This window comes from Trachurus japonicus, unplaced genomic scaffold, assembly GCF_045865225.1.
Source record: "Trachurus japonicus isolate A0001 unplaced genomic scaffold, Traja_1.0 AP030142.1".
Taxonomy (NCBI): Eukaryota; Metazoa; Chordata; class Actinopteri; order Carangiformes; family Carangidae; genus Trachurus; species Trachurus japonicus.
Genome location: NW_028220275.1, coordinates 47,800 through 73,874, shown reverse-complemented (window position 1 = coordinate 73,874; position 26,075 = coordinate 47,800). Strand labels below are relative to the sequence as shown.

Below are 26,075 nucleotides of genomic sequence, written 5' to 3'. Positions count from 1 at the left end.
GCCAAAATATTTACTGTAGAAACACCAAATCGTACCGAAATTTTCAGTAAGTCCTTAGAGCAACGTTGATCTGTGTTTTGTTCTGATAGGAGTTACCGTTTTGTCATGCTAAGCCTAAATGTGAGACCGGTTTAGAGGCAGAAAATGGCTCTTTTTCTCCACGTTTCTGTCTGTCTCAGCCTGCGGGGGCCCCTATCGCCGTGGTAACCTCTTTGATCCTCAGGCCAGAGCTCGTTAACTTCATAAACAATCCACCTGGCGCTCGTTTAAATGTTTATAAACACAGACACAGCTAAATCAGACTGACACAGGATGCAGCTACTAACTAACTATGTGACAAGTCAGTCACACACACACACACACACACAGTTAACCTAATGTGGTTACAGCTCCTCCATATCAGTGCTTATAGAAAGATGATCATGTGTCTGTCTGATCAGCTCCGTCTTGACCTTAAGATCGTGGGTTTGATTCCCATGTTGACAGAGATGGCACAACCCGCAGTAGCTCCCGTGGCCCATTCAAAATTTCCCAAGAGGAAATTTTCTAGTTAGTGTGAATGCTGGAAGCATTCACACTATTGTTATTCGGTTCGGCCATTTTCTGCCTTTCTTTGTCATGTAACTAGTCCTTCATACTTTGTGCTATTTCAACAATTCAAATATCAAAATGTTCAGCCTTTTCGGGACAGGTGTGCTATGTCTTTTCTCTTTTCAACTATTCATACTTTTTGCAATATTCAACTATTTCTGATTTTTTTTCCCCATAGAGAATGCATTGGAACAGTCTTGAAACTCTTCAAATCTTCTTACTTCTTTCAGCCTTTAAAGCGTCCACATACTTTCAGCTAGAGACTTCATTCAAATTCTGAGCTGTAGACAAACTTCTAATGTATTCATCCTGTATTTACAACTTTTTCATAGCTTGCACCGTTTTTGAGATAAATCCTTTAAAAGCACATGAGGATTTCTGACAAATTTCACACTTTTCAATGAGTGTGTATGGGGTTGGGTCAGAGTGAGTGACATCATCGTTAGAGTGAGAGGGATCGAAAAAACATTCAGGATTTTTTCTGGATAAATTGCCAGCACGGCCACAAATTAAACTCTAGACACATGATTTCCTCACCGGTTTGTAGCCACACTTGTTGTGTCTCATTTAATGTGCTCAAAACAGCAGACAGACTTACAGAATTGTCTCAGTGAGCCTAATTGTGCAGCTAGACCCACTCCAGTGGCTCATCCACTTCAATATAAAAGTAGGAGCTGATTTTTTTAGAAAAGCAGAAATGCCCCCCTTTTCTACCTTGCGACCCTGAGAAAAGTTTTTGCCCTACAAACATTTAATGCACATCAATGTGCTCAGGAAGGTCTGCTTGCCCAGATGGTCAGGAGGACCACATTCTAATAAGAGGTACGGTTCTCTTTTTCTGGGCTGTTTTGGGAAGCTGCTCAGAGCACAAATCTCTCTGCTCTGCTCTGCTCTGTGTGCAGTTGGTCCAGCTGTAGCGGCCAGCTCGTTACCAAAGTCTATTAATAGAACAAGTGCAGGTGCAGCCTGGCCGCTCGTTAAGATGTTTTTAAACACAGCCCCACACACACACATGATAAACCAGACTGACAGAGGATGTCCACGCACAAACACAGGCATCACACTCACACAGACAGACACACACAGACGCTCACACACAGTCACACACACACACATACACAAACAGACAAACACACAAACACAACACTGTTCCACACAGTAAAATGTAAGCATGGTAGTCGTCATGGCAACTTCTGAGGGCAGGCTGCCAATCAATCAGATCATTAGGGAGAGAGGAGTTTTGTGGCGCTTAACAGTTTTACTTTCTGCACATGTACACGCAGACAGAGAGACCGTCAGACTCACACACACACACACACAGGTTTTCAGCTCAAATTCATCAGGCTCTCAATTATTTTATACTTTTGATGTAAACATCTCCAACAATTTATATTTTTCTCATGAATTTAAGTTCAGACGTTTAGTCTTTCCAATTCTATTAATAGTAGTACAATTACAGGTGGAGCCTAGGACATAGGATGCAGCTTTTAACATGTGTCTATCTATCTATCTATCTATCTATCTATCTATCTATCTATCTATCTATCTATACCCCTCCCTATTTTTTAACCCCTCTGTCTCCTTTTTTTCTTTCTTTCTTTCTTTCTTTCTTTCTTTCTTTCTTTCTTTCTTTCTTTCTTTCTTTCTTTCTTTCTTTCTTTCTTCTACTCCTTCATTTGTATTTTACGTAACTTTTTATATCCTTCCCTCTCTATCCATCCATCCATCCATCCATCCATCCATCCATCCATCCATCTACCTCTTTCTATCTATCATCCCCCTCTCTCTTTTTCTTCTTTCTTTCTTTCTTTCTTTCTTTCTTTCTTTCTTTCTTTCTTTCTTTCTTTCTTTCACTCCATTTCTGTCTTTTTACTTCTTTGTTTGTTTGATTGTTTCTTTCTTTCTTTCTATTCCTTTTCTCTTCCTTTGTTTTTACTCCATTTCTTTCTTTCTTTCTTTCTTTCTTTCTTTCTTTCTTTCACTCCATTTCTGTCTTTTTACTTCTTTGTTTGTTTGATTCTTTCTTTCTTTCTTTCTTTCTTTCTTTCTACTCCTTTTCTCTTCCTTTGTTTTTACTCCATTTCTTTCTTTCTTTCTTTCTTTCTTTCACTCCATTTCTGTCTTTTTACTTCTTTGTTTGTTTGATTGTTTCTTTCTTTCTATTCCTTTTCTCTTCCTTTGTTTTTACTCCATTTCTTTCTTTCTTTCTTTCTTTCTTTCTTTCTTTCTTTCTTTCTTTCTTTCTTTCTTTCTTTCACTCCATTTCTGTCTTTTAACTTCTTTGTTTGATTCTTTCTTTCTTTCTTTCTTTCTTCTCCTTTTCTCTTCCTTTGTTTTTACTCCATTTCTTTCTTTCTTTCTTTCTTTCTTTCTTTCTTTCTTTCTTTCACTCCATTTCTGTCTTTTTACTTCTTTGTTTGTTTGTTTGATTCTTTCTTTCTTTCTTTCTTTCTTTCTTTCTGTCCTTTTCTTTTTTCTCTCTTGTTTCAATCTTTCTTTCTTTCTTTCTTTCAACAATTTCTTCAGCTCATTCAGCATTGCTTCCAGCATTCACACCATTTCCATTCTTGGAAATGTTTTTTCTAGTTAGTGTGAATGCTGGAAGCATTCACACTATTGTTATTCGGTTCGGCCATTTTCTGCCTTTCTTTGTCATGTAACTAGTCCTTCATACTTTGTGCTATTTCAACAATTCAAATATCAAAATGTTCAGCCTTTTCGGGACAGGTGTGCTATGTCTTTTCTCTTTTCAACTATTCATACTTTTTGCAATATTCAACTATTTCTGATTTTTTTTTCCCCATAGAGAATGCATTGGAACAGTCTTGAAACTCTTCAAATCTTCTTACTTCTTTCAGCCTTTAAAGCGTCCACATACTTTCAGCTAGAGACTTCATTCAAATTCTGAGCTGTAGACAAACTTCTAATGTATTCATCCTGTATTTACAACTTTTTCATAGCTTGCACCGTTTTTGAGATAAATCCTTTAAAAGCACATGAGGATTTCTGACAAATTTCACACTTTTCAATGAGTGTGTATGGGGTTGGGTCAGAGTGAGTGACATCATCGTTAGAGTGAGAGGGATCGAAAAAACATTCAGGATTTTTTCTGGATAAATTGCCAGCACGGCCACAAATTAAACTCTAGACACATGATTTCCTCACCGGTTTGTAGCCACACTTGTTGTGTCTCATTTAATGTGCTCAAAACAGCAGACAGACTTACAGAATTGTCTCAGTGAGCCTAATTGTGCAGCTAGACCCACTCCAGTGGCTCATCCACTTCAATATAAAAGTAGGAGCTGATTTTTTTAGAAAAGCAGAAATGCCCCCCTTTTCTACCTTGCGACCCTGAGAAAAGTTTTTGCCCTACAAACATTTAATGCACATCAATGTGCTCAGGAAGGTCTGCTTGCCCAGATGGTCAGGAGGACCACATTCTAATAAGAGGTACGGTTCTCTTTTTCTGGGCTGTTTTGGGAAGCTGCTCAGAGCACAAATCTCTCTGCTCTGCTCTGCTCTGTGTGCAGTTGGTCCAGCTGTTGGGGCCAGCTCGTTATCAAAGTCTATAAATAGAACAGGTCAGGTGCAGCCTGGCCGCTCGTTAAGATGTTTTTAAACACAGCCCCACACACACACATGATAAACCAGACTGACAGAGGATGTCCACGCACAAACACAGGCATCACACTCACACAGACAGACACACACAGACGCTCACACACAGTCACACACACACACATACACAAACAGACAAACACACAAACACAACACTGTTCCACACAGTAAAATGTAAGCATGGTAGTCGTCATGGCAACTTCTGAGGGCAGGCTGCCAATCAATCAGATCATTAGGGAGAGAGGAGTTTTGTGGCGCTTAACAGTTTTACTTTCTGCACATGTACACGCAGACAGAGAGACCGTCAGACTCACACACACACACACAGGTTTTCAGCTCAAATTCATCAGGCTCTCAATTATTTTATACTTTTGATGTAAACATCTCCAACAATTTATATTTTTCTCATGAATTTAAGTTCAGACGTTTAGTCTTTCCAATTCTATTAATACCGTATTTCCTCTAATAGTAGCCGGTATCTATTTAATAGCCGGGTCTGTTATAATGGCCGGGGGCGTGGTTTACACGAACAAATAAAGGCCGGCCCCAAATACAGGCCGGGTCAATGGGAAAAAAACAAACAAACAGAAAAAACCTGAATTTCAGTCACTGTGGATGCACTGGTCTCAGGCGGCCAAACACGGATGCAGTAACCCACAAGTGCCAGCAGATGGCAGTAGCTAGATCTGAAGTGCCACATGAACCCACGCTTCAAGGAAACAGTCACTGACAACTCGACCGAAGAGAGCTTTAGCAGCATGGCGTGTCACTACCCGATTTGCGACGCTACCCGATCTGTGACAAAACTGGTCACTTGTGCTCCAGCGTTTATTAGCCTAATCCTGTCCAGCTGATCGCTGCTGTTGCGGTACCTGCTACAGTAATGTGTAAAAAAATATAATTAATTGTAGGCAGAATGAAAACTGAGCACGGTAACTGTCAAATTTGAGCACCAGCATGAAACAGAGGAAGAAATAATAGCCTCTCTCAAATATAAGCCGGTCTCCAATACAGGCCGGTTCCCCTGGGCAGCTAAAGTAAATAAAGGCCTCGGCCTCTATTAGAGGAAATACGGTAGTAGTACAATTACAGGTGGAGCCTAGGACATAGGATGCAGCTTTTAACATGTGTCCTATCTATCTATCTATCTATCTATCTATCTATCTATCTATCTATCTATCTATCTATCTATCTATCTATCTATCTATCTATCTATCTATCTATCTATCTATACCCCTCCCTATTTTTTAACCCCTCTGTCTCCTTTTTTTCTTTCTTTCTTTCTTTCTTTCTTTCTTTCTTTCTTTCTTTCTTTCTTTCTTTCTTTCTTCTACTCCTTCATTTGTATTTTACGTAACTTTTTATATCCTTCCCTCTCTATCCATCCATCCATCCATCCATCCATCCATCCATCCATCCATCCATCCATCCATCCATCCATCCATCCATCCATCTACCTCTTTCTATCTATCATCCCCCTCTCTCTTTTTCTTCTTTCTTTCTTTCTTTCTTTCTTTCTTTCTTTCTTTCTTTCTTTCTTTCACTCCATTTCTGTCTTTTTACTTCTTTGTTTGTTTGATTGTTTCTTTCTTTCTTTCTATTCCTTTTCTCTTCCTTTGTTTTTACTCCATTTCTTTCTTTCTTTCTTTCTTTCTTTCACTCCATTTCTGTCTTTTTACTTCTTTGTTTGTTTGATTCTTTCTTTCTTTCTTTCTTTCTACTCCTTTTCTCTTCCTTTGTTTTTACTCCATTTCTTTCTTTCTTTCTTTCTTTCTTTCTTTCTTTCTTTCTTTCACTCCATTTCTGTCTTTTTACTTCTTTGTTTGTTTGATTGTTTCTTTCTTTCTATTCCTTTTCTCTTCCTTTGTTTTTACTCCATTTCTTTCTTTCTTTCTTTCTTTCTTTCTTTCTTTCTTTCTTTCACTCCATTTCTGTCTTTTTACTTCTTTGTTTGATTCTTTCTTTCTTTCTTTCTTTCTTTCTTCTCCTTTTCTCTTCCTTTGTTTTTACTCCATTTCTTTCTTTCTTTCTTTCTTTCTTTCTTTCTTTCACTCCATTTCTGTCTTTTTACTTCTTTGTTTGTTTGATTCTTTCTTTCTTTCTTTCTTTCTTTCTGTCCTTTTCTTTTTTCTCTCTTGTTTCAATCTTTCTTTCTTTCTTTCTTTCAACAATTTCTTCAGCTCATTCAGCATTGCTTCCAGCATTCACACCATTTCCATTCTTGGAAATGTTTTTTCTAGTTAGTGTGACTGCTGAAGCAGTCACACTATTGTTCTTCTGTTTGGCCATTTTCTTCCGCCTTTTTACGGTCTTCTTCTAGTCCTTCATACTTTGTGCTATTTCAACAATTCATATATCAAAACGTGCAGCTTTTTTTTAACTTTATCGGCATTACTTTTCTCTTTTTAACTATTTATACTTTTTCAAATATTTAACTTTTTCACAAAAAATCTCACATTCATCAAAGTCTCAACCTCTCTTCTTCACAACTCCACTGTAGTGTAGGGGTTAGGGTGGATGCTTGCCAACCCTAAGGTCACTGGTTCGAATCCAAGGGAAGACTTCTTGTTATGTTATGTTGAATTCTGCTCTCCTCCCCCGCCTTCAATTGGTTACAGGTGTTTGTTATCTCCTTGATTACTCATACCAGTTTGCAGCACATCATCACATTACAATGAATGACAACAGTTTTGAAAGCAGTGTGCTCTCTGTAGCCGAGTGGCAGAGTAAAGGTTTAGTGATCATATGGTCGTGGGTTCGATTCCTGCCTCAGTCTTTTCACTTCATTGCTTGACTTTTGATTCCAATTATTCAGCTGTCATTGGACAGTCTTTGATTCCTCATAGTATAAAGCTCATTGTAACTCAGGTTCTCTGTGGCCATATGGTTAGTGCTCAGCCTGAAATTCACAGACATTTTCATTCTAAGTCATTCAAGCTTGACTCTCAAGCTTTCTTGATGTTGACAGTGTGCAGATCATTAACAGACAACAGTCTCTGCAACTGTGTGTGCACTGTGGCCTAGAGGCAGAGTGGAAGTCTAATGACCATGAGGATGTGGGTTCGATTCTGACCTTGGTCAAACATTTGTATGGTGATCACAGCTTGCACTATTTGCTAATTCTGCAACAGCGTTCAGTTGCTGTCAGCAGTCACACCATTTCCATTCTTGGAAATGCTTTTTCTAGTTAGTGTGACTGCTGAAGCAGTCACACTATTGTTCTTCTGTTTGGCCATTTTCTTCCGCCTTTTTACGGTCTTCTTCTAGTCCTTCATACTTTGTGCTATTTCAACAATTCATATATCAAAACGTGCAGCTTTTTTTGAACTTTATCGGCATTACTTTTCTCTTTTTAACTATTTATACTTTTTGAAATATTTAACTTTTTCACAAAAAATCTCACATTCATCAAAGTCTCAACCTCTCCTCTTCACAACTGTAGTATAGGGGTTAGGGTGGATGTTTGCCAATCCTAAGGTCACTGGTTCGAATCCAAGGGAAGAACTCTTGTTATGTTATGTTGAATTCTGCTCTCCTCCCCCGCCTTCAATTGGTTACAGGTGTTTGTTATCTCCTTGATTACTCATACCAGTTTGCAGCACATCATCACATTACAATGAATGACAACAGCTTTGAAAGCAGTGTGCTCTCTGTAGCCGAGTGGCAGAGTAAAGGTTTAGTGATCATATGGTCATGGGTTCGATTCCTGCCTCAGTCTTTTCACTTCATTGCTTGACTTTTGATTCCAACTAGAAAAAGCATTTCCAAGAATGGAAATGGTGTGACTGCTGACAGCAACTGAACGCTGTTGCAGAATTAGCAAATAGTGCAAGCTGTGATCACCATACAAATGTTTGACCAAGGTCAGAATCGAACCCACATCCTCATGGTCATTAGACTTCCACTCTGCCTCTAGGCCACAGTGCACACACAGTTGCAGAGACTGTTGTCTGTTAATGATCTGCACACTGTCAACATCAAGAAAGCTTGAGAGTCAAGCTTGAATGACTTAGAATGAAAATGTCTGTGAATTTCAGGCTGAGCACTAACCATATGGCCACAGAGAACCTGAGTTACAATGAGCTTTATACTATGAGGAATCAAAGACTGTCCAATGACAGCTGAATAATTGGAATCAAAAGTCAAGCAATGAAGTGAAAAGACTGAGGCAGGAATCGAACCCATGACCATATGATCACTAAACCTTTACTCTGCCACTCGGCTACAGAGAGCACACTGCTTTCAAAACTGTTGTCATTCATTGTAATGTGATGATGTGCTGCAAACTGGTATGAGTAATAAAGGAGATAACAAACACCTGTAACCAATTGAAGGCGGGGGAGGAGAGCAGAATTCAACATAACATAACAAGAGGTCTTCCCTTGGATTCGAACCAGTGACCTTAGGGTTGGCAAGCAATTACCCTAACCCCTACACTACAGTGGAGTTGTGAAGAAGAGAGGTTGAGACTTTGATGAATGTGAGATTTCTTGTGAAAAAGTTAAATATTTGAAAAAGTATAAATAGTTAAAAAGAGAAAAGTAATGCCGATAAAGTTCAAAAGAAGCTGCACGTTTTGATATATGAATTGTTGAAATAGCACAAAGTATGAAGGACTAGAAGAAGACCGTAAAAAGGCGGAAGAAAATGGCCAAACAGAAGAACAATACTGTGACTGCTTCAGCAGTCACACTAATTATTCAGCTGTCATTGGACAGTCTTTGATTCCTCATCGATTCTGACCTTGGTCAAACATTTGTATGGTGATCACAGCTTGCACTATTTGCTAATTCTGCAACAGCGTTCAGTTGCTGTCAGCAGTCACACCATTTCCATTCTTGGAAATGCTTTTTCTAGTTAGTGTGACTGCTGAAGCAGTCACACTATTGTTCTTCTGTTTGGCCATTTTCTTCCGCCTTTTTACGGTCTTCTTCTAGTCCTTCATACTTTGTGCTATTTCAACAATTCATATATCAAAACGTGCAGCTTTTTTTGAACTTTATCGGCATTACTTTTCTCTTTTTAACTATTTATACTTTTTCAAATATTTAACTTTTTCTGATTTTTTTCAGCTTTATAATGTGTGTGTGTTGCGTCTAACGAGCAGAGCCAGAGTGGTGTCAGAGTGGATAGAGGCAAAAAAACATTCTACAGTTTTTCTGGCTAAACTGTCAGCACGGCCACAAATTAAACTCTAGACAAATTATTTTCTCCAGTTTTGTAGCCACACTTGTCTTCTGGCTAAAAATCTGGTCAAAAATGCAAAGAGACTTAGATAATAATTTAAAATATTTTTTAAATGCAGCCAGGGAGCTCTCTGCTCCCATTCAGCTCAATGCATTTTTTTCACATCAGCAGGAGAAGGAGCTCAACTTTGTAACTTGCCGTTAAGTGCTTTTTAATTCATTTTAATTCACCAAAAAATAGTCACAGGTCACAAAAAAGTCCTCTTCTTACTTGGTGTGGCTAATTTATACTAATTACTCTTTATTTTAAACATCATTGAAAAATCTCACATTCATCAAAGTCTCAACCTCTCTTCTTCATAACTCCACTGTAGTGTAGGGGTTAGGGTAACTGCTTGCCAACCCTAAGGTCACTGGTTCGAATCCAAGGGAAGAACTCTTGTTATGTTATGTTGAATTCTGCTCTCCTCCCCCGCCTTCAATTGGTTACAGGTGTTTGTTATCTCCTTGATTACTCATACCAGTTTGCAGCACATCATCACATTACAATGAATGACAACAGTCTTGAAAGCAGTGTGCTCTCTGTAGCCGAGTGGCAGAGTAAAGGTTTAGTGATCATATGGTCATGGGTTCGATTCCTGCCTCAGTCATTTCACATCATTGCTTGACTTTTGATTCCAATTATTCAGCTGTCATTGGACAGTCTTTGATTCCTCATAGTATAAAGCTCATTGTAACTCAGGTTCTCTGTGGCCATATGGTTAGTGTGTTAGGTGTTGTGCTATTTCAACAATTCATATATCAAAACGTGCAGCTTTTTTTGAACTTTATCGGCATTACTTTTCTCTTTTTAACTATTTATACTTTTTCAAATATTTAACTTTTTCTGCAAATTAAACTCTAGGCAAATTATTTTCTCCAGTTTTGTAGCCACACTTGTCTTCTGGCTAAAATTCTGGTCAAAAATGCAAAGAGACTTAGATAATAATTTTAAATATTTTTTAAATGCAGCCAGGGAGCTCTCTGCTCTCATTCAGCCCAATGCTGAGAGTTGTCCACAACTCTGTCTGTAGTCCAGTTGGTTACAGGTGTTTGTTAAGAGACGCATTAATTGCTTCTGCCACCGTTTGCAGCACATCATCACATTACAATGGCAACATGCTTATGTCTGTGCTCTCTGTGGTGAAGTGGCAGAGTAAAGGTTTATTGATCATGAGGTCATGGGTTCGATTCCTTACTTTTTTTTTTAAGCAGAAGCCAGTGATCCTCTTATCAAAGGTTTTCTTTACCCCTCACATACTGTCTCTGTCTGTAGCCTAGTGGTTAGCTTGCTGGTCTGGAGACCTGAAGGTTGCTGGTTCAAATCTTGCCTCAACAACAATTATAGTGAATTATTTTCCCAGTCGTCCTCTGTTGACTTCTGATAACTTGCTTCATGTTGAAACTGCTGCTCTCAGCCTGAAATTCACAGAAATTTTCATTCTAAGTCATTCAAGCTTGACCCTCAAGCTTTCTTTATGTTGACAGTGTGCAGATCATTAACAGACAACAGTCTCTGCAACTGTGTGTGCACCGTGTCCTTGAGGCAGAGTGGAAGTCTAATGACCATGAGGTTGTGGGTTCGATTCCGACCTTGGTCAAACATTTGTATGGTGATCACTGCTTGCACTATTTGCTAATTCTGCAACAGCGTTCAGTTGCTATCAGCAGTCACACCATTTCCATTCTTGGAAATGCTTTTTCTAGTTAGTGTGACTGCTGAAGCAGTCACACTATTGTTCTTCTGTTTGGCCATTTTCTTCCGCCTTTTTACGGTCTTCTTCTAGTCCTTCATACTTTGTGCTATTTCAACAATTCATATATCAAAACGTGCAGCTTTTTTTGAACTTTATCGGCATTACTTTTCTCTTTTTAACTATTTATACTTTTTCAAATATTTAACTTTTTCTGATTTTTTTCAGCTTTATAATGTGGGTGTGTTGCGTCTAACGAGCAGAGCCAGAGTGGTGCCAGAGTGGGGAGAGGCAAAAAAACATTCTAGAGTTTTTCTGGCTAAACTGTCAGCACGGCCACAAATTAAACTCTAGACAAATTATTTTCTCCAGTTTTGTAGCCACACTTGTCTTCTGGCTAAAATTCTGGTCAAAAATGCAAAGAGACTTAGATAATAATTTAAAATATTTTTTAAATGCAGCCAGGGAGCTCTCTGCTCCCATTCAGCTCAATGCATTTTTTTCACATCAGCAGGAGAAGGAGCTCAACTTTGTAACTTGCTGTTAAGTGCTTTTTAATTCATTTTAATTCACCAAAAAATAGTCACAGGTCACAAAAAAGTCCTCTTCTTACTTGGTGTGGCTAATTTATATTAATTTATTTTTGTTTTAAGCATCATTGAAAAATCTCACATTCATCAAAGTCTCAACCTCTCTTCTTCATAACTCCACTGTAGTGTAGGGGTTAGGGTGGTTGCTTGCCAACCCCAAGGTCACTGGTTTGAATCCAAGGGAAGAATTCTTGTTATGTTATGTTGAATTCTGCTCTCCTCCCCCGCCTTCAATTGGTTACAGGTGTTTGTTATCTCCTTGATTACTCGTACCAGTTTGCAGCACATCATCACATTACAATGAATGACAACAGTCTTGAAAGCAGTGTGCTCTCTGTAGCCGAGTGGCAGAGTAAAGGTGTAGTGATCATATGGTCACAGGTTCGATTCCTGCCTCAGTCATTTCACATCATTGCTTGACTTTTGATTCCAATTATTCAGCTGTCATTGGACAGTCTTTGATTCCTCATAGTATAAAGCTCATTGTAACTCAGGTTCTCTGTGGCCATATGGTTAGTGTGTTAGGTGTTGTGCTATTTCAACAATTCATATATCAAAACGTGCAGCTTTTTTTGAACTTTATCGGCGTTACTTTTCTCTTTTTAACTATTTATACTTTTTAAAATATTAAACTTTTTCTGCAAATTAAACTCTAGACAAATTATTTTCTCCAGTTTTGTAGCCACACTTGTCTTCTGGCTAAAATTCTGGTCAAAAATGCAAAGAGACTTAGATAATAATTTTAAATATTTTTTAAATGCAGCCAGGGAGCTCTCTGCACATCATCACATTACAATGGCAACATGCTTATGTCTGTGCTCTCTGTGGTGAAGTGGCAGAGTAAAGGTTTAGTGATCATGAGGTTGTGGGTTTGATTACTGGTTCAAATCTTGCCTCATCAACAATTATAGTGAATTATTTTCCCAGTCGTCCTCTGTTGACTTCTGATAACTTGCTTCATGTTGAAAATGCTGCTCTCAGCCTGAAATTCACAGAAATTTTCATTCTAAGTCTTACTTGGTGTGGCTAATTTCTGCACTTTCCTTACCTTTTTTTAAGCAGGAGCCAGTTATCCTCTTATTAAAGGTTTTCTTTGCCACTCACATACTGTCTCTGCCTGTAGCCTAGTGGTTAGCTTGCTGAGCTGGAGACCTGAAGGTTACTGGTTCAAATCTTGCCTCAATAACAATTATTCACAGAAATTTTCATTCTAAGTCATTCAAGCTTGACTCTCAAGCTTTCTTGATGTCAGAGTGAGACAGAGTGAAGCTCATCAACAGACAACAGTCTCTGCAACTGTGTGTGCACTGTGGCCTAGAGGCAGAGTGAAAGTCTATTGACCATGAGGTTGTGGGTTCGAGTCCGGCCTTGGTCAAACATTTGTATGGTGATCACTGCTTGCACTATTTGCTAATTCTGCAACAGCGTTCAGCTGCTGTCAGCAGTCACACCATTTCCATTCTTGGAAATGCCTTTTCTAGTTAGTGTGAATGCTGGAAGCATTCACACTATTGTTATTCAAATCTTTATACTTATTATTCTTACTTCTTTCACCCTTTTTCTGCGTTTAACTCCTTCTTCATACTTTGTGCTATTTAAACAATTCATATATCAAAACGTGCAGCTTTTTCAGGACAATATTGCTATTATTTTTCTCTTTCATACTATTTATACTTTTTAAAATATTTAACTTTTTCTGCAATTTTTCTCTCATAGGAAATACATTGAAACAGTCTTCAAACTCTTCAAATCTTCTGCTTCATTCAGCCTCTAATAGCTTCAGCATACTTTCAGCTACAGACTTCATTCAACTTTTAAACTGTTCACAAACCTTTCAACTATTCAGCTATATCTCAGCTTATTGATATCTTCAACAGTTTCAGATATATGTATAGTTTTAAAATCATTAAAATTTCTGACAAAATTCAGATTTAACATGAAAGTCAATGGGACGGAATGTTCGGACGTTGGCAGTTGGTAGAGTGACAGAGGGTCTAAAAATCCTCTCACATTTTTCTCTCTATCCTGTCAGCACGGCCACAGATTACACTCTACACACATAATTTCGGCAACGGTTGTAGACAAGCTCATCCTTGATCTCTTCATGTGCTCAAAAAACCAGAGAGACTTACAGAATTTAAACTGGGAGCCTCCGAGTGCAGCCAGTTCCCTCTCTCCTCCCATTGACTCCCATTCAAAAGTAGGCGCTGATTTTCTAAACGTCCCAAAGTTTCCAACCTGCGACCCAATCAACAATTTTTACTCTAGAAACACCAAAGTGACACGGACGCGTTCAGCAAGGTCTTATGGTTCGGAAAATGTAAACCTTTTGCTCGTACTAAGTACAGATTTGTTGTACATTAGATCTGTTTGAGGGTGTCACAGAGCAGTTAAAGCCTATGGTTAAAGCTGCCACCATGTTGTGGCATGGTCTGTCTGTCTGTCTGTCTGTCTGTCTGTCTGTCTGTCTGTCTGTCTGTCTGTCTGTCTGTCTGTCTGTCTGTCTGTCTGTCTGTCTGTCTGTCTGTCTCTCTCTCTCTCTATCTATCTATCTATCTATCTATCTATCTATCTATCTATCTATCTATCTATCTATCTATCTATCTATCTATCTCTTTGTCCGTCTGTCTGTCTGTCTGTCTGTCTGTCTGTCTGTCTGTCTATCTATCTCTCTCTCTTTCTCTCTCTCTGTGTCACCCTCTCTATTTGTCTCTCTCTCTTGTTCTCTCTGGGTCTGTCTGAAATGATATTATTCAATACTATATATTTCTAAATAATAATAATTATAATCCCTCCCTTCCTCCCTCTCTCTATCCTTCCCTCTCTCCCTCCCTTCCTCCCTCTCGCTGTCCTTCCCTCTCTCTCTTCTTTCTCCCTCCTTCCCTCTCTCCCTCCGCTTCCTCCCTCTCTCTATCCTTCCCTCTCTCCTTCCCTTCCTCCCTCTCTCTATCCTTCCCTCTCTCTCTTCTGTCTCCCTCCTTCCCTCTCTCCCTCCCTTCCTCCCTCTCTCTATCCTTCCCTCTCTCCCTCCCTTCTTCCCTCTCTCTATCCTTCCCTCTCTCTCTTCTGTCTCCCTCCCTCTATCCTTCCCTCCCTCTCTCTATCCTTCCCTCTCCTTCTCTCTCTCTCTTCTCCCTCCCTCCCTCTCTCCTTCTCTCTATATCTATCTATCTGTCTGTTTGTCTATTTATCTATCTGTCTGTCTATCTATCTACCTGTGTGTGTGTTTCACTCTGTCTCTCTTTCTCCCTCTGTCACCCTCTCTATCTGTCTCTCTCTCTCTCTTTGTCTATCTATCTATCTATCTATCTATCTATCTATCTATCTATCTATCTATCTATCTATCTATCTATCTATCTAATTATACTTCTTCCGCTCTTTTTCAGGATCTAACTCCTCCTTCATACTTTGTGCTATTTCAACAATTCATATATTCACACACATTCTCTCTCAGTCTGTCAGTGTCACACACACACATCCAACACACACACACCACACACACACACACACACACACTTTTCCTACAGTTGTCTGACTGTTTTGTATGTACCTCTCTATCTTCCTGTTGTAGTTAATGGACTCGTTGCTGTTAATTTTGTTCTTTAGCTATTTAAACTGAAAATACACATTTCCCCATTTTGGTCATATTGAACACATTGTTTTACACGTATCCTAAACTACTGAGGCTCTTCTCAACCATTTCACACCATTAAACCCGCTGTTTACATGTTCTACTCCTCAGCTAATGCTCGATCTATATTCTTCAACAATGTTCTTCTGCTGTCAGTTTACAATGTATTTCAGTAGGCATTAACTTTTTTCCTAATTCAGGAATTTTTCAAACTCTTCTTTGACAATTCAAGTACTTTCCAGCCATTTCATACAAAGTCTCACATCTTCTACTTTTAAATATATTCTCAGCCATTGCTTCGGCTATGTTAGTGCTGGTTCATCAGTTGTCCTTCCTGTCAGGTTAGCTGCAGATTTCAACTATTTAACCATTACATTTAAACATGCAGAATTTCAATGTTTTCTTCTCCCTTTAGCATTTCTACTGCTTTTTACCTTTAAAAAGGCATTCATCTCACACTACAAGTTATATGTTTCAGCTTTTTCCCTCCTAGGGATGAATAAAGTATTCCTCTACTCTCTACTCTACTCTACTCTACTCTACTCTACTCTAGCATTAGTCTTTTCAACATTGCTTTAGCAGTTTCGTCAACTAATTTAGCATTGATTCAACAATTTCTTCAGCTCATTCAGCATTGCTTCAGCAACAGCGTTCAGCTGCTTTCAGCATTCACACGCATTTTCTGCAGGAAATGCTATCTTTTTCTAGTTAGTGTGACTGCTGAAGCAGTCACACTATTGTTCTTCTGTTTGGCCATTTTCTTCCGCCTTTTTACGGTCTTCTTCTAGTCCTTCATACTTTGTGCTATTTCAACAATTCATATATCAAAACGTGCAGCTTTTTTTGAACTTTATCGGCATTACTTTTCTCTTTTTAACTATTTATACTTTTTAAAATATTTAACTTTTTCACAAAAAATCTCACATTCATCAAAGTCTCAACCTCTCTTCTTCACAACTCCACTGTAGTGTAGGGGTTAGGGTAACTGCTTGCCAACCCTAAGGTCACTGGTTCGAATCCAAGGGAAGAACTCTTGTTATGTTATGTTGAATTCTGCTCTCCTCCCCCGCCTTCAATTGGTTACAGGTGTTTGTTATCTCCTTGATTACTCATACCAGTTTGCAGCACATCATCACATTACAATGAATGACAACAGTTTTGAAAGCAGTGTGCTCTCTGTAGCCGAGTGGCAGAGTAAAGGTTTAGTGATCATATGGTCATGGGTTCGAATCCTGCCACAGTCTTTTCACTTCATTGCTTGACTTTTGATTCCAATTATTCAGCTGTCATTGGACAGTCTTTGATTCCTCATAGTATAAAGCTCATTGTAACTCAGGTTCTCTGTGGCCATATGGTTAGTGCTCAGCCTGAAATTCACAGACATTTTCATTCTAAGTCATTCAAGCTTGACTCTCAAGCTTTCTTGATGTTGACAGTGTGCAGATCATTAACAGACAACAGTCTCTGCAACTGTGTGTGCACTGTGGCCTAGAGGCAGAGTGGAAGTCTAATGACCATGAGGATGTGGGTTCGATTCTGACCTTGGTCAAACATTTGTATGGTGATCACAGCTTGCACTATTTGCTAATTCTGCAACAGCGTTCAGTTGCTGTCAGCAGTCACACCATTTCCATTCTTGGAAATGCTTTTTCTAGTTATTTTTCCACTTCCGGCCGACTTTCGGTTCGCTACTAGTCCTGCAACTCGAAGAGTTGCAGGGCATATTATATATCAGAACGTGCGGCTTGATCGGGATTGGTGTGCTATTACCTTTCTCAACAGTGTACGAATTTTTCGCGACGTAAGTCGCGAAAAACTGCGCAAAATTTTTGCATGTAAGTCAATGGGACGGGCGGGAAAAAAAGAGCGAAAAAGACCAATCATTGGAGTTTAACAAACGTCTACTGCTCAGGCATACTTTCACCTAGAGACTCCATTTAAACTTTAAACAGTAGACACAAGTCTTGTGTATTGTCGTATTACTCCACGTTTTGATAGGTCATATAGTTTTTGATCAATCCCTGATCAATGACCATGATCATTTTTGGAGAAATTATGAGTTTATAATGGGTGTGTATTGCATGGAATGTTCGTGTCAGAGTGCGTGACATCATCGGTTAGAGTGGGAGAGAGTGAAGAAACATTCTGTATTTTTTCTGGATAAACTGTCAGCACGGCCACAATTTACACTCTACAGACATAATTTTAAAAGACAAACTTGTTATCTCTCATGTCATGTGCTCAAAATATCAGAGAGACTTACAGAATTGACAGAATCAGCCTCTGAGTGCGGCCACGTCTGTCTCTGCTCCTCATTGAGTCCAATACAAATATTTTCTGAGAGGAGCAGAACGGCCTGATGTTTTAAAACTGCCAGCGTCGCCAAAATATTTACTGTAGAAACACCAAATCGTACCGAAATTTTCATTAAGTCCTTAGAGCAACGTTGATCTGTGTTTTGTTCTGATAGGAGTTACCGTTTTGTCATGCTAAGCCTAAATGTGAGACCGGTGCAGAGGCAGAAAATGGCTCTTTTTCTCCACGTTTCTGTCTGTCTCAGCCTGCGGGGGCCCCTATCGCCGTGGTAACCTCTTTGATCCTCAGGCCAGAGCTCGTTAACTTCATAAACAATCCACCTGGCGCTCGTTTAAATGTTTATAAACACAGACACAGCTAAATCAGACTGACACAGGATGCAGCTACTAACTAACTATGTGTCAAGTCAGTCACACACACACACACAGACTCTAGAGCCAGCTTCATGTGATTACAGTCACACACACACACACACACACACACACACACACACACACACACACACACACACCTTCATGTGATTAAAACACAGTTAACGTGCAACAGAATTTAAACTTAAACCATGATTTAATCTGGTTTTAAAGTTAAACCTTGTTGGTGTCACACACACACACACAAACACACACACACACACACACACACACACACACACACACACACACAGTTAACCTAATGTGATTACAGCTCCTCCATATCAGTGCTTATAGAAAGATTATCATGTGTCTGTCTGATCAGCTCTGTCTTGCGCTTAAGATCGTGGGTTTGATTCCCATGTTGACAGAGATGGCACAACCCGCAGTAGCTCCCGTGGCCCATTCAAAATTTCCCGAGAGGAAATTTTCTAGTTCAACTTTATTGAACAATATTGCACTTAGTTGAAAATCAGTCTTTTAGAGCGATTGGTTTGAGAGCATGGGAATTTGGGATATTTTGTTCTCAGTGTTTTACAGTGATGTGTTTGTCAGATTGAATCTTGTTTTTTAAAATGCATCCATAAATAAGGTCTCTGGGGTTTTATAATCACCAATTAGGAGATGATTCATTATTTTCTTTTCCATATCTGAGATTCATGTTAAACAAACTGTGTGAAGGTCACTAAAGTCAATAAATGATTATAGTATAAGAATCAGTGAGTAATATTTTAGATGTGCTAACTTTTGAAGGTTTTCTTTAGGCATTATGATACAGGAGACAACAAGGATTACACGTATGAGAGATGACGGAAAACTTGGGAATTAAGATTATGAAGAGGAAGTATTATGCAAAGATCTAAGATTTAGAGGTTTCCTTAATTTCCTATCTAGAGTGTGCAGGAATTTGAATTTGCTACATGTATGAATGCTATACTTTGAAAGACAGTGGCTCTTTAACTACACCATTTATTACAGAACTACTGGTAAATTTAAACTATCACTGTTATCAATATTTTTTCTGTGTTGAAGCTTTGTGCTTTACATTTCTCTTTCTCTCTCCTTGACACACACACACACACACACTGGCTGATACTGTGGAATTTCATTTTGGATTTCAGTTTATTTTGATAATTATGCATCATTATTATGTAGTGGAGGGTGACGTGTATTTTGTTTGTTTGTATAATTTGCTTCATGATTTTTTTTTTTTCTGAATGTAACTTTTTTCCTTCCGTACGTCTGTGGTGCATGTGACATGATGTTGGCAGGGATTGGCTGTTTTTCTCACCGCAATGTCACCTGGGAAGTGTAGTTTCCATTCTCAGCCGAAATGTATCTCACCACTGGAAGCTCTGTTTTTTCCCCCTATTAATTGTCAAAACAGTATTATTTAATCGTATCGACCTTTTCTGCCAACATTGTATAAAGTTTATTTTTTTTTACCTGGGCGCCGTCCTCTTGATCGGAGAGTAAAACGCTGCCCAGCTCGACTCCCTCAGCCCTCTCTTCTGGACCCGTTTTCCCGCACAGAGCTCCTGCTGGGCTGCTTCGTTTGTCTCACAAATGTAAATAAACACCAGAACAGCCGGTAAGTACTTGAACCCACGTCTACGGTGTCTTGTGTACTTGTTGACTGAGATATTCCTCCGTCTGTCGCAGAGGGGGTAAAAATCTTTGTGAGATAATTGTAAACATGAACTCAACTGCCAGTTACGTAGCTAACGGCTCGCTAGCTTGAACGGCTGGTGCTAGCTAAACGTAAGGTAACGTTAGATATAAAGTTACATGTCTTTTAACTGAGATATAGTAACTCACCCTCCAGGAACTGTATTTGGGACTTGAAAAAAAACTCTTCTCAATGTAAATCCTGTTGACATCCCAACCCTTGTTGTGAAAGTCGTTGATGTTTTTTCGTATTTAACCGAGGCAAAAAGTTATTCAGCCAGTTAGAGAACTAACGGTTAGAACGGCCGTTAGGTTTAAAATAGTTCAGCAGCCTCAGCGCGAGGAGGGAATCTGACTCAAATGGCGGGAAGTGAACGGTCTGTAGAGCCTGTAGGAAGACGTAGAAAGATGGCAGCATCACTACACATCTGTAGGTGTTCAGACAGCTTCAGATTTAATTTAATTTAATTTAATTTCCTTTATTTGTTTAAGAGGGACAGTGTACATCAATGAACATTTTAAAAGAACAAAATGTAAATGCACCCAATTATAGCCAATAGGCTAATTTCCGTTGGCAGTCCCCCTGCCTGATGGAGCATGTCAATAAAACATAAAACAAAGGTATATAAAAAGTTACAGGGCTCTCAAGTTTTGAAGTGAGCTCAGAGTGAGATTTTACCAGGGCAGCGGGGATTTGGTTGAACTGGGGATGGATGTCTGACAAATGACGCATCAATTCATTAAAACAAAAATATTTATGATTTATGACTGGAATAAGTTAACCAGGGGCGTCATGCAACCCAAAAATTGGAGGGGGCACAGTGAATGTGAATGTGCTATCGCGCGCAGCGCACACAAAATTTTTTCGGAGGATGCCCTCAAATCACTTATTTTGGGCACTTAATACAGGACTCTACACTAGTATTTGTTAGTTTATTTTTAGAGCACAGCACAATGAAAAATGTTTAAGTAACACGTTATTTAACCTTTAAATAATGTTGAGGATCCAATGTGACCCATTTTTACATTTAGGAACAAAAACACCCTAATTTCTCCTCTGTTGAACTTGTTCTTGACCAACATAATATTTGATACAGATTAAATGGTCTTTCCTGCCACTACACTATGATGATTACTGTATTTAACTACTTAAATCACAGTAGCTAAACTGATTTGTTGAACTCAGCCTGATGTAAACATTAATAAAACTCAGTAACCAATCACACAGGCAGCTCCATGTTGTCCCTGTGTGATGTTCAGGGACAGGTCAGGAAAGTCTGAGGACAGACAGCTCTGAGGTTGAAGTTTATAATAATGAGATGAGATGGGAGACACCTGTGACAGTGACAGGTCTGTTTTACGTCTTGACCACATGTCAGCTGATCAGCTGCAGCAGATGAAACTCCGCTGTTCTCCGCTCCACCGCGACGAGCGCTTTTTTTTTTTTTTAAATTAAGCACCGGTAGCAAAACGTCTAAAATACGGGATGATATTGGAAACTGGCGCGGGTCCGGTGTGTTTATCAAAGCTTGGTCGCCGTGCTAAGGCACCAGCTCGGTTTGAGCTGCGTTCATGAAGTTAAGAGGCTGCTTTCAAACTCTTCAGGCAGTGATCAGTCAGTACGTTTACATGACACTTGAAAAAAACGAATTATTGCCTTAATCCGACTATAACTGGACAACTGAAGTGCATGTAAACACCTTAGTCCGACTGAAATCGGAGTTGAGAACTCCGATTAAGACACCCAGATAATGCGATTGGAATTCGATTTTCTCTGTCATGTATACACCTTAGTCGGAGTATAACTGGACAATGCATGTGCGCATGCTCCACAACAGTAGAGACGGCACCAAGTGGAGCAGAGAAGCTTCCCGAACCCGGCAAAGTAAAGAAAAAAACCCAACATCAGCGCCGATTCAATGCATTTCACACAGCGCGACCAGCAAGAGTGTTTTATTTAAAAAAAATAAAAATAAAAAAAAAGAGAGAGAGAGAGAGAGAAAGGAAGCCCGTATCCTATTCTCAGCGCGCATCCAGCCCAGACTGGCGCGTCTGGTCGGAAACTGCAGTTGAGAATTTATTATTAAGCTTATAAGTTGTTTATATTCAGTTTTTTACGAGGTGACAGAAAAGTCAACAGGACAGGCGGCGTATTAACCCGCTGAAGCAACGGGTGACGCCGCATGAGGGGGCGGGGGGACAGCTCTCCATTCCGACACCCCTCCACTTCGACACCCCGCTGTTCCGAAATAGCCCCACTTCGAAACACCGCTACTCCGACACCCCCTCCTCCCCCCCGCAGCTGTCCAAGGTGCTGAACCGCGTGACGTTGTTTACATTCTGCTTTGTGGCTTGTCTGTGAAACGTGCGCTGCTCAGGGACTGGGCAGATCTGTCCCACTTGCTTTCTCCCCGACTCCGTTGTTGGAGATCTCCCACACAGTAATAGAAATACACTTTTTATCTTTTTCTCCCCCCCTGCTCCGCTCGAGCGCGGCTGAAGCCGGCTTGAGCTCACACGGGCGCGAGGCTGCTGCAGCCGCCGCTCGTGCTGACAGCTGACAGAGGGAGATGCTTTGGTTGGGTTTAGGCAATGAAGAAAGGAGTTGGTTAAGTTTAGTAAAAAGACCAGGTAGAGGCTAGACAGGCTAGAAGCATAATGAACATTATGTCATTAATATGAAGTATTTGCTTGTTTTGCAGTTAATTATGCACATGATCCGTTTGACCCCAAAAAGGAAAAAAGGATCAATGCGCACTGCGCACTGGGGGTTTCCCCCAATAGCCTTTTCGGAGTAGCGGGGTCTTTAGAAAAAATAGAAAACCCCGCTATTACGATGAATGGAAGTCTATTGTCGGAAAGGCGGGGCTTCGGAAAGGCGGGGTGTAACCAGGGGGCGGACCTCGTCAGTTATTCGATTTTCTCAGTTGCATACTGAGACAAGGACAGAAGTCCGACTTGACGCCAAAATCGAATTTTGAGCATAGCTCGATTAAGCTCTGCATGTAAACGTACTGACTGTCGGCGGCTTTTTGACTCGTTACTCACTGGTCGCCGATGGTACAGGCTGAGGCCAGTAGGCTACAACAGGTAACAGTGTTGTTGTCTCTTTTCACCTCTCTCGTGTGATCAGTGCGCCCTCAAATCTGTTCCACTGTTAAAGCGGTGCAACTTGATGGACGTCACCGTGGTAATTTAAATGCGTGAGAAATACAATGTGTGGCGTGTGAGCGTGTGAACGGGTGGGAATGCGTGTGTCACACGCCAAATGCGTGAGACTTGAGAGCCCTGAAAGTTACATTAAGACACATTAAGACAAATAACACAAATCACTACACAACAATACACCTTAACCCCCACCCCTCCCATCCACATGCACGTACGCACATATAACACATTACAGTTTCAAATATATATTAACAGGTATCAGTACACAGTACCACAGTATCAGTACACAGTACCACAGTATCAGTACATTAAAAGTGATCACATGCCTGGTTGGCTCTAAGCCATACCTTCAGGCTGCCCTTAAAAGTAGACAGAGTAGGGCACTCCTTTATGGGCAAAGGTAGTGTGTTCCAAACCGTAGCTCCCATCGTAGACAGGGCATTTCGACCGAAAGAGGTCTTCCTGTACGGAACCACACAGTCCCTGTTAGTGATTGACCTGGTGGTCCTTGTTTGTTTAAAGGGGAACTAAACCCCTCAGTTTTGGATGACGTGCTCTAAGCTTGAAATTCAAAAAATGCCTTGATTATGGGCGGGACTCCAGGAGCACTCTCCGACCCCCCCCCCCCGCGCCCCGCGCCCCATTCACACGGTCCGTGAAATCACACAAAAGAGAAAAAAAAAGTAATAAACACACATCGACACTTCTGCTAGCGCTAACGAGCTACTAACGAGCGACTCTAACAGCACTAGTAGCGAGGACACTACTAGGAGAGGACGCCAGAGCCGTGACACAGCATCTACAGCTGATCCGCCGGCTCGTTAGCTCGTTAACGGCTCGTTAGCGCCGGCCGCACTAACGATTCCCGTTCAGGCAGCTGTTAGCAGCCGTTAGCCGCAGCAGAGCAGCTAGAGCGCCTAGCAACCGTTAGCAGCAGGCAGCAGCCGGTGCTGATTGGCCGGGGAGCTGGTGGCCGGTGACGAAAGCTGCCTCCAAAACGTCATCTGCCTCCATCTCAGCCAATAGGAAAATTCGATTGTAATAGCCGTGTTTCAACCCATAGAGGGCAGACACTCTACATTTTTTACTACAAAATACACCAAATTGAAATATTTTGACTAAAATGTCAAAAGTTGGACCAGAATCAACTGACAACACTACCTTATACCCAAATACATTTGTTTTCAGCAGAAAAAAGTGGTTTAGGGGTTTAGTTCCTCTTTAAATGCAATAAACTCTTTAAGTGGAGATGGCGCCAGGCCATGAAGTACTTTATATATTAGGCATGCAGAGGAGAATTTACAAAAATTAGGAAAACTAAGCAAATTATATTTCACTAGAATATTACAATGATGGTAAGATAACGTTTTTTTGTCTAAGATTTTGAGTGCTTTTTTGTACAGAAGCTCAACTGGTTTCACGATAATAGAGCCGGTCATAGACCAGCTGGTAATACAGTAGCTTAAATGAGAAAAAATCATAGAGTGCAGAAACATCAAAGCGGCTGCTTCTGACACCGATCCTCTGATTTGCTTAAAGTTGCAAAGGTGATATTTAATTTTTTTTGATAACGTTTTAACATGATTTTTAAATGAAAGTTTAAAGTCTATAATCACACCTAAATATTTGAATTCACTAACAGCCTCCAACTCGTCGGCACCCAAAAAAACACCTGAGCGAGAAGGCATGGAAGAAGCAGATTGCTTCGACAGAAATAGACAAACAGTTTTTTTTGCATTCAGAATAAGACATGAACTTGTAAGCCATGTTTGTATGTGTGTAAGTGCTGTAGAAAGCACCCGTGCTGCCTCCTCAGGATTTTTAGCTTTAGTAAAAATTACCGCATCATCAGCGTAAAGCTGAACGTCCACATTTAGACAGAAATCAGGTAAATCATTAATATACAATGTGAATAAAATTGGCCCCAGTATGGACCCTTGGGGGACCCCTACTGGACAACCCATAAAAGAGGAGCTGGCACCGGCCACCACAGTTCGTTGTTCTCTATATGACAAGTATGAGTCAAACCATTTGATAGATTGAAAAGAAAAATTAAAAAGAGACAGTTTGGATAAAAGTACCTTGTGGTTGACGGTATCAAACGCTCTTTTTAAATCTAAAAAGACGGCACCAACACATCCATGAGCATCCAAATAACACTTAACTCTCTCCATGAACATGGTCAACGCGGTCTCGGTGGAATGGAAAGGTCGAAACCCAAACTGCATGGGATGTAAGGGAGTAAGGCTATTGCCAAGGAAATCAATAACTTGTTTGGCGACCCATTTTTCAATAACTTTAGAGACTACGGGCACAATACTAATAGGTCTGTAATTATTTAAATCAGACTTGTTGCCAGCTTTAAATACTGGAGTAACTGAGGCCATTTTCCATGCCTTAGGTACAGTTGAGTTTTTGATCGATAAATTAACCAGATGCACAAGTGGGGGAGCTATGGCCTCCTTATGTGATTTCAAGAAACTGGTGTCGAGCCCGTGTATGTCCTTGGCTTTAGAGTTGTTCAGATTACTTATGATATCAATGACTTCTGATTTTGTGATTTCTTGAATATTAAATTTAGGCTCGATATTGTCAGACAAGTTAGAAACCTGCTGCTCAGAGACTTCGAGAGGTGTGAACTGTTTCACCATTTCCTCTATTGAGTTTATGAAAAAATAATTAAATTCCTGAGCCAGGATACCAGGGTTTCTCACCAGCTTATTGTCGATTTTTAATTCCAGACCTTTAGATTCCTGCTTGGGTTGTTTTCCTATTAATTTATTTATATTCTGCCATATTTTTTTACTGTTACCTCTAGCGTTCTCGATAATTTGAATAAAAAAAACAGCTTTGGCCTTACGTAATTCTGATGTCACCTTGTTTCTAGCAACTGTAAAATTCAGTCGGTCTGTATTAAGCCCAGACTTAATAGATTTTCTGAGGAGCTGATCCCTGTGCTTCATCAGTTTTAGACAGGTAGAGTTGAGCCAGGGGAGGGAGGTGGCCTTCTTCTTCCCCTGGCGCCCTCTCCTGGAGAATGAGAGGATGATCTCTTTGACTTTAGATAGAAATAAATCACTGCCAGTGTCTGCATCATCGCATCCCAGAAGGCCAGACCAGTCAATATCTTTTAAATCTCTATCCACATTTTCTAATTGATTATT

The 26,075-nt window shown here is 40.0% G+C and overlaps 1 protein-coding gene and 1 long non-coding RNA gene across 2 annotated transcripts in view; one reads left to right on the top strand and one right to left on the bottom strand.

Annotated features, from left to right (window-relative positions):
* The window catches only part of LOC146960667 (tripartite motif-containing protein 16-like), a 52,535-nt gene that overhangs the window by 21,737 nt on the left and 4,723 nt on the right, over positions 1–26,075 (top strand). The window lies entirely within an intron of this gene.
* LOC146960668 (uncharacterized) lies at positions 19,559–20,011 on the bottom strand. The gene is made up of 2 exons (XR_015035394.1): positions 19,894–20,011; positions 19,559–19,634 (listed from the first exon to the last, which is right to left on the bottom strand). It is a non-coding gene; the product is annotated as an uncharacterized LOC146960668 (long non-coding RNA).